The sequence below is a fragment of the Manacus candei genome, unplaced genomic scaffold, assembly GCF_025592945.1.
Source record: "Manacus candei isolate 608988 ecotype Guabito, Panama unplaced genomic scaffold, ASM2559294v1 h1tg000005l, whole genome shotgun sequence".
Classification (NCBI taxonomy): domain Eukaryota; kingdom Metazoa; phylum Chordata; class Aves; order Passeriformes; family Pipridae; genus Manacus; species Manacus candei.
Window position 1 is genome coordinate 23,532,408 of NW_026138053.1, and position 14,711 is coordinate 23,547,118.

Below are 14,711 nucleotides of genomic sequence, written 5' to 3' on the forward strand. Positions count from 1 at the left end.
TTTTTTTTGAGTCTGGTGCTGTTTTGCAGGTGGTGAGGCAGAACACTGCTCTGCAAAGCAGCTCTGTATTTAGAAGCAAAAGTGAGGCATGGGATGCACGTTTTTAGCATCCCAAATACATTGTGATCAAAGGCAGTTAGCAAGGAAGATGATGGTTATTGCTACTTCCCAGAGTGCCAGAGCGGTCTGGGATCTGAACAGCCACATGGTGTATGACCCTAGTGGGTCCTGGCTTGGCTCCTACTGCTCTCCTGGGACAGGGATAGGGATGGCCAGGAACTAGGCTGCCCTGGAAAAGGTGTCACAGCAGGGCTGGAGTGGGAGAGGCCTGAGCTTCCATCCTAGCCCAGCTCACGGTGCCCAAACCACCCAACGGTGCTGAGAGCAGCCAAGCAAGACTCAGGCAGCAAAGTCCTCCATGGATGGGCTCTCCTTTCCTTTTCAATGTTCCCAGATGAAGTTTTGTGAGTTTTATGGAGTTTTTATGAGCTGCAGATGTTTAGTATCCAAGGGCAATTTTTTTTTCCCAGGTGGGCTTTTTCTAAAGCAGGGAATCGAGAGCCTGAGAGAAGTAAATGATAATATTCTAAAAGTGGACATATTTTGCTGTCCCTAAATGTAGCTGTTGTGCCAAATGGAGATTTATTTCTCAATGAGATCATCTGCAGGAACATGGATTATAATAGGGTTGTTGTGGCTGCTGGGCTGGTTTTGGGTGCTGGGCAAGGCAGTGTTTGTTAGGAGAGGTAATATTTTTGTTAGACACACCGGATCGCTGGGAGAAAAACAGGTGACCTGCTGGCACATGGGAAAGAAACCAAGAAATGTGTAAGCAGAGACATGGCCAGCTTCAAACTAAGTATGTGAGCTAGCTCTGCTCCTGGTGTGCCTGTGGTTTGGAGACTTCTTGCCCCATCTCAGACCTAAGATGGATTTGTGCCAGCCTCTCTTTGGGGTTTTCCCAGCTGTCTGGCTGAAATATAATCCCTTTCCCTACAGACTTTAAGGACTTGACACTTGTAGTTTATCCATCTTAACTTTCCTATGTAAACAAGGCTGAAAGAGAGATGTGTAAAGTGTTTTTCACACCTCCCCACCCCATGGTGTTGGGAAGGGGAGTACCGGGTGGGAGGTGAGCCTGGCTCTAGGGGAGACAGGCAGAGATGGAGACAGCACTCTGCTCCAAGAAGGATTAATTGGAACACCTGATCAAGCAGATAGCAGCCAAATCCCGCCTGGATCGCTCCTGGCTCCCTTGCTCTGCTCCTGGCTTGGTGTCTTCCTTAGGGAAAGGTGGGGGTGATGAACCCGAGCTGGCTGTGTGATGCAGCATCTGGGAAACGCTGCTGGAGGCTTTCTGTGGAAAAATGACTCCGCCTCGTAGGTGTCACAGCAGGGCTGGGGTGAAACAGGGAGCAGGCAGGAGGAACAAAGACACCTTTGTCACAGTTTGCCAGCCCTGCAGAGCTGCCTGGCCCCATGCCATTAAGGTGCCTGGCTCGCTACCGAGGTCCGGGGGAGGCTGGCTGAGCAGCCAAGAGCTTCCCAGAGCCAAACTTGGTGGTAGTTGCTCTCTCACCTGGAAAAGCAGCCTCTCTCCTGGCAGCAGCATAATGGGGCTTGGAGGGGATAACCCTCGAAACTGCTGGCAGGGCTGGCACCTTCCCTCCCAGCCCACCCCGATGAGGTGGAGATGCTCATGGCAGGATGGGTGACCCTTTGAGGTACCCCTGGGGTGATGCTGGGTGGGCAGGGGGGTGCAGGCATGGCCGTGTAGCACGGAGTGAGTGGGCACAGGCAGGATTCCTCCGGGAACAGGGCGAGCATCGCTGCGTGGGCCCGTGGTGGGTGGGCACAGTGCCAGCTCGGTGCTGCCTCTAATCACCCAGCACTGTGACCTTGGCCAGAAATGCCCTTGGTCCAACCTTGTGCCAAACCAACCTCCGGTGTGCAGAGCCACCCCCTTGCTGGGATGAAAGAAAAGCTTGAGGATCCAAGGTGTGGGCGTTGGGACCGTATCCCTTGCTCTGGAAGGGGAGGAGTTGGGTCCCTCCAGGTCTATGAGGCACCCTTAAAAATCCCAAATTCTACCCAGGGGATGGAAAAATCCCATCCCTTGGGATCCCCCAGCAGCTTGTTAAACCAGCATGAAACCGACTTAAAACCCATCCCCTTTTTGAGGGCAGGAGAGGATGCATCCCTCCTTAAGCCCGTGTTTTTCCTCTGGTTCATTGCCACAGGGCAGGTGGGAAAGAAGATCTGCTGGTGCATTCCTCCTTCCCTGTGATATCATTCCAGTCGCACATCGCTGCTCCAGGTTTGGAAAACCCCTGGGACCGCGAGAGTTAATTCTTCATCCCAGCTGCTTTCCTCCTAGAGCTCAGCAGGAAGAGGGATTGTGCTAGGCAAGGGGCACCACTGCGTAGGGGGGAGGAGGGGAGGAAGAAAAAAAAAAAGCTTCATGTTTAGACCTTTTACCTAATTTCCAAAGTTTCAGACCTGAGGGCCATAGCAACAAGAGCTGCCGGCGGGTGTGATTGGAGGCTGCGGGCTGTGCCGGGCTGCCCTCCCAGCTTCCCAAGCAGCATCCCCACCGATGGGACACAGTCAGCACCGAGTCCGGTGTTGGCTTTCTGCCTCCCCTTCCCCAGGGGAGGAGCTCAAGGCATGTGGGCGGGTGTTTGTGGATTTGTTCCCCCCCCCCCCAGCTGAATGTCTTTTGTCATTTTAAATATGTTTTCCCCGATCTCTATGTGTTGTTTACAAAATTCTTGGCTCTTGTGAAATCAGATGGCACCCGGGAAGGTTCTCATGAAGACCTGCCCAGAAATCCATGGGGTGGTACAAACCCAGCGAGGTGTTGTGTATATTTGTATAACCACACAGAAGTGAGAGGGGATGGCACTTTGCAGCTACAGAACAGAATTTGGCCCAGAGGAGCTTGAGTCAAAAAACACTTCCCTTTTACCAAGATCAAATAAGCCTTTGCAAAAATATCAGGGCTTCCTAAAAACCAAAAGCAAATATGTAATTCTGGGCAATAAAACTGCAAACTGTTCTTTTTATGCCTATAGCTTACTAATTCTTCTTTTGGCTTTATTAGTGTGGTTCAACCATCATCTCCAAGCGTAGTCCATCCTGGAGAAACATAAAATCATAGAGTATCCTGAGTTGGAAGGGACCCAGAAGGATCACTGAGTCCAAATCCTGGCCCTGTACAGGACAGCCCCAAGAACCCCACCATGTGCCTGAGTGCGTTGTCCAGATGCTTCTTGACCTCTGGCAGGCTTGATGCTGTCTCTACAGGGAAAAAAAAACCCCAATGGGGCTTGGATGTGCTTCCCATGAGTTTTCTGAGCATCAAACTCTTCTTTTTGTGGCACCATCCCCTATTATCCCTCAGTAGCACTGCAGAGCTGATGCAGCCGTGGGCTCGGTTTCTGCAGGTCGCTGAGACCAAATCAGCTCAACTCTTCCAGAGCTTCTCCTCGGGCAGAATCACATCTTAATCTGCAGATGTGAGCTCTTCTGGCAGCACTGAACCTGTCATGGCAGAGAGTGATCAGGAAAAGGAAGGAATAAAAGTGGTTGAAAAGAAAAGCACTTGCTAAGGAAAAGATGGGGATTGTAGGAGCAACTGAGTTGATGTAAATCAACCTGACCTGTATTCCCCAGATCTTCGGGATCACTCAAAGCTTCAGCAGAGCAGGTAAGCTTGATTATGTCTGTGTTTTGGTTCTGTTGTGCAGCAGGGAGCATCTTCCCTCCGTCCTTCTTCCTTGATGAGCCACAAGTTTAGCAAAACATATGCTTAAGCCACTCACTGAATCCACTTAATTCTCCTTATGCTGGCACCGGGTTGTCTTTGTCATGGGGAAAAGCTTTTCAGCGTGGAGCTGGCTGTGTTTCTGCTCTTCCCAGCTTGCACATGGCTGTGTGTGTTTACAGTTCCTTTCCTATAGAGAAGCACATATTTCCATGTGTGTTATATATTTATCTTCCAATCAGAATCAGTATTTAGGAAAAAAGAAGGACGACATGCTCCAGTCAAAGCTACCTTTGTGTTTTCTGGAGGCTTGCTGTGCTCAAAGCTTTCTGTGCATCCCTGTAACATTTGAACCCTACCAAGAACAGTGAAACATGGTTCATCCCCAGGGAGTTCTGTGCAGAGAGGATCATCTTCCCCGGGATTTTAATAAGCCATGAAATTGGGTACTCAGCTGCGTATTAAAAAATCGCAATTTTTAGTCCATTCATCTTAAAGGTCTATTGTGATATTTCTATCCTTTGGTGCCCTTTGAATGTCAGGTTGTCTCTTCAGCCATGTCCTACTCCAGTGCTTGTCAGCCAGTGATTCCCCACCACCCCCTCTCCCTTCCACTTTATATATAGGGTACTTCTCTCACAATATGGGATTTGTGCAGAAAAGCTTTGGAAGCTTGGAGCTTCTTTTCCCAGGGGTACAAGCCCAGCAGAAGCATTTCCCTTGCAGACATAGAGCAGACAACAGCTGGATTGCTTACTTGCATTCAACTTTCAGTTCTTAAGGAATCATTGGAATATGAATAGGATCCTTATCAAACTAGGTTCATCCAAAGGACAAGGCCGTATTAATTGTTTGCAGAACTCCAGCAAATAAACAGCATTCCTCCTGGTTCCTTATTTGCCTACTTTAACTCCAATGGCCAACTCAAGCAGAGGTGGGGGGTGGTGGTGGTGACAGCCTTTGGCAAGTGCCTGGCTTCCCAGGTGGTATGATCAAGCACTGTGGAAACAACTTCTGCTGGAGCCTTTAAATTATGGATTTGGGAGGGAAAAAAACATGCCTGTGGCATCTGGGGGTCGAAGTGTAGAGAGGAGAGCTGCTGTGAGCAAGGCTTTTTTCCTTGAGCAAGCCATTTGCTGTGCTCTGCAGTAAGGTGGGGGGAGTGGATTGGAATAGCAGTGATGAAATAGAGGTGGGGGGCTTGGCTCCCTTCCTGGGTAAGGACTGGCATCCTAAAGCTCAAGGGCTGGAGTACAAGAGGGTAGAAGCTGTAAGGGCTTTCTGTGCCCCAGGAAAAAAGCAAGTGACACAGGGCACTGCCAGAGCTCTCAACACCTGACCTCTCCATCCCTTCTGGAAAGTTCTCTATGGTCGAGCTTGTCGTCTGCCCGACGAGGAGAGAAAAATTTTGCAAGCATCTCCCTTTCTCTTGATGCAGTCTGGATGGCCAAAACAGTGTGTTATTCTGCCCAGACTGCCTTGCCCAGCCACGGCTGCTCTCTGGAGCATGTCTGGATGGTTTCTTTGCCAGGGATCTGCCCTCTGAAGCACATCATTGCTGGGGCTGGAGGCTCGGAGGCTGAGCTTGCAGGGAAGGACAGGCAAGTTAATGTTGATGCTGGCCAGGCTGCTGGCTCAGCAGAAGAGCTCATGTCTGCAAAACTTCAATCTGGGGCTAAATTTAAACACCAAAATGTAGCATTTAGAAGCCCAGAGAATAGCCCAGCCCTGGTCTCCGATGGCTTCCTCCAGCCAGCCCTCCCTTTGGCAAGGAAGAAGCTTTTGTTTCCCTTGGACTCCAGGCCAGCTTGGAATAATAACCTCAGCAAAACCCTCCCTGCCCCAGTACAATGAAGCAGCGCTCTCAATTCCCAGATGTGCAGGAGGGAAGTGTCCAGCATGTCCCCTCCTGATGCTTCCCTTCCAGATGTGGAGTGGCAGGGAGCTGGAGACAGCCCGTTGCCAGCCAGGAAGTGGGCTGAAGAGAGGATAGTGGAGTTTTCCCTTGGAAACCCTCTGGATCTCACTGCTGTGACTAAGGGAAGTGGTTTGGGATGCCCTGCCAGCTATTCAGCTGGTTTGCAACAGCTTGAGTGTGCTCCATGCTGCAGGGAGGAAGTGCCCCTCCAGCAAAGGTGAGGATGCCTTCCCTCCCAGATGTGTCTGCATCCTTGGGGAGCCCTCAGTCCGCATCTTTTCATCCTCAAACAGCTCTTGATCCTCATCATTTCCTCCTGAGCCACACCAGTGGGGCTGGACTCTGTTAAAATTCCTGTGGGCAACTTGATGGGATAGAGACCCGTCACCGAGAGACCCATCCCTCTGCTCAGTCCTCACATCCCAAGGGCAGGGCTCAACAGGGCACGAAGCCTTGTGCCAAGGTCATGGCTCTCAAGTGAGCTGGTGTCCCTGTGAGATGAATTTGGAGACTGGAATCCCCCTGGAATGAGGTGAGGGTGTTTCAGGTTTAACTGGCCCACGAAAAGTGACTTTTAGGGGAAATGCCCTGGGCAGAGGGATTTGGGCAGCACAGGAAGGGGCTGTCCATGGGCACAGCTGCCTCTCGTGGTGCCAGTGGGTGACACAAGCCAGGGCACTGCATTGCATGACCCAGGTTGGCCGTACCTTCCCGGTGGAAAATTCCTGCCCGTGGGCCACATCCTCCTGCCTTTATTTTTAAGCAGTTTGCTAAGGACACAGGGAGATAATAGGTGCTGACAGGGGCCTGGCTGCTAACTGGGCTTTTGCCAGGGCTTCCATGATATTTGTAATCAGAGGAAGGTGGGAGGGGGTTGGCGGAGGACGAGGACAACAGCACACAGATGTGATGGGAGAGACAGAGCTTGCTGGGGATCTCTGAGGAGGTCACAGGGAGGGATGCTGATGCTGAAAGTCAGCGTCGAGATTACTCATATCTGTGGCATCAGCGTGTGTTCCCTCCCAAGTCGTCGCTGTGCTGGGAAGGCTGGAGACAGGGTGTTCCCGTCTGTGGGATGGGGATCCAGACCCCGAGTAGTGTCAGAGCTGATCCATCACCATGTGGAAACTATGCTGAGTAGTGGGAGCAGTCATCTTAAATTTGGGGGTGCTCATGGCATTTTCCTGCAGTCCTGCAGAGGCTCTCTGCTCCTCCTTGTCACATCTTTCCTTTCTCTTTCTCCTTTTCCCTTATTTTTATGCAGCCACATGTGTTCCCAGAGCTCACCCAATGGGGTGGATGCTGACCTGACCCTTGGCAAATCCAACCCTTTATTTAAAAAGCTTTTTTTCTTTGCCTAAATTGAATTTTCCACTCCATAGCAAAGGTACTTTGCTTGGATCTTTGTTTACAAGGGAAAAATGCATACCAGAAAAAAACCCAGGAGGTTTAGGTTAACTTTCAGCTTGAAGCTGTTTTGCTTGCCATGAAGGAATAGTGCAGGTGTCTCAAGTCAAATGCTTCAGGGGTCTTTGCAAGATTAAATCTTTTAGTTTGTCTTTCTGAATGTGTAAAAATATCCAAGGGAAACCTTTGCCCCGGTGGCAACTCAGTACAGTTTCCAGTCTATCTCGAGAGGAAATCTTGAATACAAATAGAAAGATGTGGACACACAAGACCCTCTGAAAGATGTAAACAATCTGTCTTTAAGAAGGGACATATTTAAAATGAATCAGAAAGCAAGGATATCAGGAGCCCTATGGAGATGTTGGACATCATACTGAAAGTCATGAGGGTAGTTCAGGTGGGGCACCAGGTAAAGACCAGATGTGGGTGATGCTGTTCCCAAAAGGGAGAGAGAATAAATGATTTATAGCACGTTGTAAACCAAGGCTGTGCTCTGCCTGGCTGTGGAGTGGCTTATTGCTGGATGCCAGTTATGGAGTCCCCATCCAGAACATCTGCAAACAGATTGCCCAGCAGTGATGTATCCACCCAGTTCCAGCCCTTCTGCCCAGTGTCCCATCCCACTGCAGTGGCACGCCAGCGAGAAGGTCCCCAGCAAAGTGTTGTCTCCAAGGGGAAGGTGGTAGTCCAGGGACTATCTTTCCAAGTCAGCTGGCCCAGATATGAAAGAAAAGCAGTGGTGGCACCTACCAACCCAGCAACTGCCACCCCTGGCAGGGGAGAAGTTGGTAGGGCTGCAGAAACAGCCTGAACTCCAGAAATGGATGCCTTCAGGTGCCGTGCAGGGAAGATTTTCAGGCTGAGCTTCTGGGTAGCAGAGTTAAGTGCCAGAGGTGTGCAGTGTGTGTCCATGCATGGCCTGGGGGAGGCAGAAAAATCTTCCTGCTCTGTGCCTGTCTGCCTGATGTAGGGAAGGTGTTGCAGCATGCTCAAACCTCAGTGCCATGAGGCTGGAGACTGCTGTCCTAATGCCTGGGTTTGCAAGGGATGCTCAAACTCACACCCTGTTTCCCTGCACAGGTAAAGGGCTCATAATACCACGTAGAGAGTCTGGACTCCCAGACTGTATTCACCTCAGAGTAGCTGGCTGGGGCTCTGGTGTCACCTGAGCAGCCTGATGGCACGGGATCAGAGGAAAACCAGGATTTAACCATCCCACTGGAGGTTCAGAGACCTTCAGCATCTCTGGCAGGGCCACCACCTCTGCTTGAAATTACAGATGGAAAAAGTTAAACAGGGAGGGGAAGGAGAATTTAAAAAAAAAAAGGAAGGGATCAGCCCTGTGCCGGAGACAGGAGGAGGAGGAGGGATGGGAGGGGGTGGCTGGGCCCTGCCAGCCGCTTGGGCAATATCGTCGGGGATCACGTGCGGAGATCTGCTTTCGGCATAGCCCGCGTGCTTGTGCGGGACGGGGAGGGGGTGTGAAAGCAGCTCCCACTTCCAGGAATCCTCCCGGCACAGGATACGCGGCGGGGAGCTGGTAAACATGATACAACCGCTGGCTTGTAACTCAATCGGCTCCCTGCATTAGCTGCTCCCCAGCCGGGGACCTCGCCAGCCCGGTGGCTTCTCGGGGTGGCAAGTGCACGGGACAGCGTGTCCCAGGGCATGCGGCATCACCAGCGGGGGGGCAGGAGTGATGGGAACAGTGGGGGAACTTGCACTTTAGAGTCTGAAGACAGGGAATCTTCTTCAGCCCAGGGTGAGAGGATATTCCTCGGGTGCAGCCCGGGTCCAGCTGCTGCTTGCAAACCCTCTCAAAGTCAGAAATAGCCGTTTGGCTGAGGAACAACCCTCTCCCCCACGCTCCCCTTCCCCACCTCTCCGTCCCAGCAGCGGCAGGAGCTGTGGATAACATCCCGCACCCATTGAGAGATAACACCCCCTCCCCTGCTCTGGCTGCCAGCACGCCTCGAGCAGCTCCTAATCTGCCTACTCGCAGAAATACATCTCGCTTGGGCTTTTTGCCCCCCCCTCCCCTGCTTCTCAGGAGAACTTGTTTATCGCTGGATGCAGGGAAACCGTGACCTCTGCTGCCTGCCGTCCCCTTTGGCTCCCTGTCCCCGGGAGCGGCAGGGGGCCGGCTGGGGACATGCGAGGGGATGCCCGAAGGCAGGGCAGGGCGCCTGGATATCCGGATACGACGGGAGAGGGGTGGGAAGGGGGTTTTGCAATAACAGCACGTCATATTAATTAGACCAGTGTTGGTCTTTGGATGGTTTCTGTTAACGACATCCATGTGGTAAACTGAGTATGGATGATCCCAAGCGGGAGAGCTGGGGAGACCTGGGGAGGTAGGAATGGGGCTGAAATGAGTTAATATGGACCATGAAGTCATGCAGGTGAAGGTGGGAAAGAAAAGCTCCTGCTGGTGCTTTGGGGCTTGTCTGGAGTGGCAGAGGAGGGAATGGCTGGGGACAAGGACACCATGAGGGTGGGATGCTCTTGGTGGGTGGGGACATGCTCCCCATGGCACAGGGGACTGCTGTGCCCCCTGCACCCAGCCTGACCTGCCTGCAGGAGGCAGCTTTGGATGAGAGGGGCAACAGGGTGGTCAGAGGGATGGGAGAACCCAGGGGAGATAGGACAAGCTTGGCTGGTCTGACTTAGCAAAGCAGGGAGCATGAGGGACACACAGAACCTTCCTGCTCCTACCCCCTTGCCCAGGTCTCCAGCAAATTGGTCCTAATCAATTCTTTATCTGTTCTTCAGCCGAGACCAGGGAAGAACAGGATCTGGTTCTTTTTTTTTTCAGCCCTCAGCTTAATTTCTTTCAGCCAGGGAGGCAGGGCCTGGCCGAGCAGCCCTCTGTGGGAAACAGGGTGGGTTTTGTACCACCCACTGGTTTATTTGTATTTTTAGAGCGCGCCACAGGCACTGGGTCACTGAAGTGAGTGAAATTCCACCCTGGAGCCTGAAGCAACTCCTCATCCCCATCCCTCTCCTTGGGGATGGACTGGAGTCAACAGCTGAGCTGGGGCTCAAGTGTCCTGGTCACTGCAGTGCCCAGCTGAGGCGAGGGGCAGCTGGGTGGGTGGGTGCCAGGGCTCTGAGTGGCAGAGCTGGGGACAAGCAAGGCAGTGGGTAGAGGACTGCCCTCCTGCTGTTATCACGCCTAGAAAAGCCCTATGGGAGTGAGGGTCTGGCTGTGCCGAGCTGGAGACCCCGTTCTGGGGTGGCAGAGGATGCCCAAAGGCTCTCAGTGCAAGTGATCACAGTGGGGGATTTGTTTGGTGGGATGATGGGCACCCTGCACCGAGGGAGCTGGGAGTGGTTGGGATGCTGGGATGAGACTGGACAAACTAGAGAGTGGCAGGGAGCTCCAATATGTCTAGGAGAAGGTCATCAGTACTGTGCTTGCTCAGTGATGAGTTGGCAACATGGTGAGTCAAAAGCTGAGGAGAGGGGAAATACCCAGCAAAGGGGAACGTGTGGGGGTTAATATGGCACAGCACATCTCCTTGAGAACACAGCTCAGGTCTCTTCATCATCTACGGCAGCGAGTGATGCAAGGGAAGCATCTTGCCAGGGCTTGGGCTCAACAGGGAGTGAGTCAATCGGGTGGGAATCTCATCTCTTGAATCACTGCTGACGGCACTGGCAGCTCCCCCCACCAGCTTTCCCTTGTGAGGGATGATGGAGTCACAGTCCTCTTGGGGGAGCTTCGGGGGAAAACCATCACTTTTATAATTTAAATCTGAAATGAAGAGGGAAACTGTCCCCTGGGATGGTGATCCAACCAGAAAGTGTAACAAGAGGTGCTCCCAGGAAGAGCAGCAGGTATCAGATCCCAGATTTAAGGCAAGCAATTCACCTGGCAATGAGGACAAGCAAGGTGAGCTGAGAGCTGAGAGTTGTTGTTTGAGAGCTGCACCTCACAAGGTGTGAAATATCTTCATCAGCCTTTCCTGATGATCTTTCAGGAGATGATTTTCCTTGCTTGAGCTACCCAATATACTTGGCATCACCTGGTTCAGGTGGCCCAAGCACCCAGCGATGATCACACATGCAGGGAGCCTGTTGCTTTCATCCAGAGATACACACACTGATGGGATTTAGCAGGACCAACACTCAGACCATGGCTTGAACCTCAAAAGTTGTGACAGAATCCCTGCAGGAGGGAGCTGAAGAAGAGGATGCAAAGCACTGTTGTTGTTGCTGGAAACAGACAGGCTTGGGAACTGGGATCTCTTTTCTGAGGCATCCTTTCCTGATATGGTGCACAGGATGATGTGATGGGGAGAGGATGGCCCCATGGGCATGCTGAATCCTTTCTGCCTGTCCATGCTGAGAGCAAGGGCTCCCCTGTGCCCACACCTCTCCTCCAACACACAAGAGTTTTGGGGTGATTCTTCCCCTCTAGTACACAACCCAGAGCCTGCACTTCCTGGTGTCTACTGCCAGTCCATGGCTCTGCTCCAAGGGCATCCCCTGTGGTGGTTTTTTTTCCCCAGGCCTTTTTCTCAGAGATCCACCCCTTTTTTTTCCAAAACAGGCTGTTTCCCCTAATAGCAAGTGCCCAGCAGCCAGCAGCTGACAGCTCAGTTGCTTTGCCTTATGCACAAAACTTTCCACTTGTGCTTTTCATCTTCCCGGTGGAGGAAGCGCCTGCTCTCCCGGGCCTCTTGCCTGCAAAAGCGTGCGGGAAACGTCTGCCCTCCTGTGTTCAAAGTCCCCTCCAAAGAGAAGCCAGGGGTGCACTGACCTCATGGAGTAAATGTTTTCCATGACATCTCCTTCGGACATCTCCTCTCGGGCTCTGTACCTATAGCTGAGCCGGCTACAGGTTTGCAGCCAGCTCTGCTGGTGCAGGGCTAAATTCTGCCCTCTCCTTGTTTCCTTACATGTCCCCATACAGTGTCACCACCTGAAGGCTTCAGTGACCTCCCTGGACCCCCCCTCCAGGGACTGTGCTGGCCAACGAGGCATCCCACGGACCAGTGCTGCTCCCTGGAGACAGCGGATCCTTGCTGTGATGGTTTCTCCAACACTTCCCCTCTCCTGCTCACAGCTCTAACAGGCCTGTGGTCATGAACTGCTGCCAAGCCAGCTGGAAACTGGAGCCAGCAGCCTCGGAGCAGGCGCGAAGCATCCGTGGGCCTGAGGTGGGATGCAGGGAGGTTGTTCTGAAGTTGGGAACAACTTGTCACCAGGCAAAGAGGAGAGACACTTATTGACTCCGTATCCTTGCTGCTCACCCAGCTGAATGAGAAGAGGAGCCTGATCCAGCAGGTGTTTTCCACATCCAGCCTCTCACTGTTTGTGCTGTACAGAGTTCTCCCTCCTGACAGTGTTCTTCTCAAGGAGACAGTCACATCTGGCACTGATCCCCAGAGGGTCTTGGCAGCTGGATTTGCAGCACAGGTGCTGCAGAGCCCAGGGCTCCTCGTGGTCAAGGTCTGTTTTACTTGCAACCGTGAAAAATCGGTGTCTTTCCCCCACCACTGGCTTGGTAAGACAAGATGCTGTGGTCATTCTCCTGCTGGGGCTTTTCAAACCACGTGCTAAGTCCCAGCTCCAGTGCAGTCTCCTGAGGGGGACTGGGGCATTTCATGGATTGGATTCCTTAGGACTAGATCCCTCTCACCGCCCCTCTTGTGGAACAGAGAGAGAAAACACAGTATGCTGTCAGAAATAATGCCAAGCATATGGCACACAGCAGGAGGTGTCAAAAGATGCTCCCTTCAACCTCACAGGCAGCCATGTGCCTTCTGCATTAGCCATGTAGAGAAAATTACTCAAGCAATTTGATGTGGGCATTTCACAGCCCTTTATTTCTGGGGGCAGGTTTCACCTACAGCAAAGGTACCTCTGCAAGTGAAGCAAGGAGAACAGCTATGCCTGTTCTCTGGCAGCTCCTCCCCATTTGGTATAAGAGATACCAGTTTTTCCCAGTTCTGCATGGGAGAAGTGCCATTCTTACCTACAGGGTTGTTAGTGCTAGAGTTAAAATGAATATTAAATATCTATTAACTTGGGTGGTTGGTTTTTTTTTGTCTTTTTAGCAATATTTTTTTGTTTTAAACAGCTCTCTTTTTGGCAGACAGGGAAGTGTCCTACACTTTCTCCACAGCTTGCCTGGTGGTAGCTTCACAGGAATGCTGAGGGATGCATTGGAGTGCTTGGCTGGACTAGGGCTGGACCAGCCTGTGATTCCATACATTATTCTGCACCTGCTGCAGAGCAAGTCATGGATCTCTTCCCTTCATCCCGAGCTCCTGAAGAAATGTGTGTGTCCAGTGAGGTTCCCAGCACTCCCCTGTAGCTGTGAGCCACAGAAGCATTGAATGCACAGGGTGCATTTACAGGTGAGCTGTAAAAGAGGGTGAGCTCTGAAGATGCACGTGTCAATGGCACATTTCTGCACCTGTTTTTGTCTGCTCCTTGGAGAAGACATGTATCTTGCCTCTTCAACAAGTGCTGTGCTCCTCTGTGCAAAACCCAGGGTGGATATCTGTTCCTGGGAGGATGCAAAGGCACATCCCACCTGAAGGTGACAGCTCAGTGTTGGGGAAATGATTCTCTGCTGGAAGTGCCTGCCTGTTGGACACGGCAGAATTTTGGAGGGGGTGGGTGTTGCATCATGTACTGGAGGTTGACTTCTAGCTGGATGTATAAATCTTGGCCTTCCCAAGGCCTGGGTCTTCCCTGGGACTGCTGCTCTGTCTCCTTGCATTTCTGGGGAGAGGAAACTGCGGCTCACCTCTCCACAAGCACAAATTAGTTGGGTTTTGTTGCTTTGTGGGTTAGGGTTGTTTTTTTTTTTTACTTTTTTGGGGTTTTGCATGTTCAGTTTGAACAATAAAACATCTGTTCCTGAGGCCAGCAGCTGGACCAAAATGAAATGACGTTAGCATCAATTATCCTCCGGGATGGGGAGGCTGGCGGGAGAATGGTGCAGATTTCCTTAACGCTGAATAGCAGATGAGAACAACAGCTTGGCTCAGTGGCTCGTGTTCCCATGTTCCCAGAGAGCCTCCAAACAACCCACCTGCTCAAGCCCTCACATTGGTGCCACTGCTCTGGGTACCACAATCCGCTGTGGGGTGAGCTGGGGAGATGCTTTTGCAACAATTGGGGAATAAACCCCGTTTTTAGTGGAAGGGCTTATGGATACCGAGGTGGCAAAGATTTTTCTGAACGCACCAAGCATCAAAGTGATTTTTTTTTCTGTGTGCACCCTCCTCCTGCGGGGCCAGCACGAAGAGGCCCCAGTGGGGACATCTCCTATGGTGGGTGCAGGCACCCAGCCTGGAGCAGAGCTGGGGTTCACAGAGGGATGGGATGATGCAGAATCACGTTCCCTGCGCACAGAAAGGGGCTATTAACAGGGAGAAAGGGGGGAGCGATGGAGCACAATGGCTGTGATTTGTTGGCAGTCGCCGACCTACAGTCCCTGGCAGCACCTCAAAGCAGCTGTGAAGTGCCAGTCGGTGGCGATGCTTCAGCGCGTGATGTGGGGCGCCTGACCCTGGCATAAGGCTGGGACACAGGCTGGGACACGGGCTGGGACATGGGCTGCCCGCTGGGGAGGGCACTGACCCGGCTTCTCCTCCCTGG

The 14,711-nt window shown here is 52.2% G+C and overlaps 1 protein-coding gene and 1 long non-coding RNA gene across 2 annotated transcripts in view; one reads left to right on the plus strand and one right to left on the minus strand.

The window, feature by feature from the left end:
• Window positions 1-14,711, minus strand: part of CACNA1E (calcium voltage-gated channel subunit alpha1 E) — a 360,562-nt gene that overhangs the window by 109,532 nt on the left and 236,319 nt on the right. The gene's annotated exons all lie outside the window — the stretch shown is intronic.
• On the plus strand, window positions 12,019-13,972 carry LOC127479942 (uncharacterized). Its single transcript, XR_007907730.1, has 2 exons — window positions 12,019-12,256; window positions 12,354-13,972. It is a non-coding gene; the product is annotated as an uncharacterized LOC127479942 (long non-coding RNA).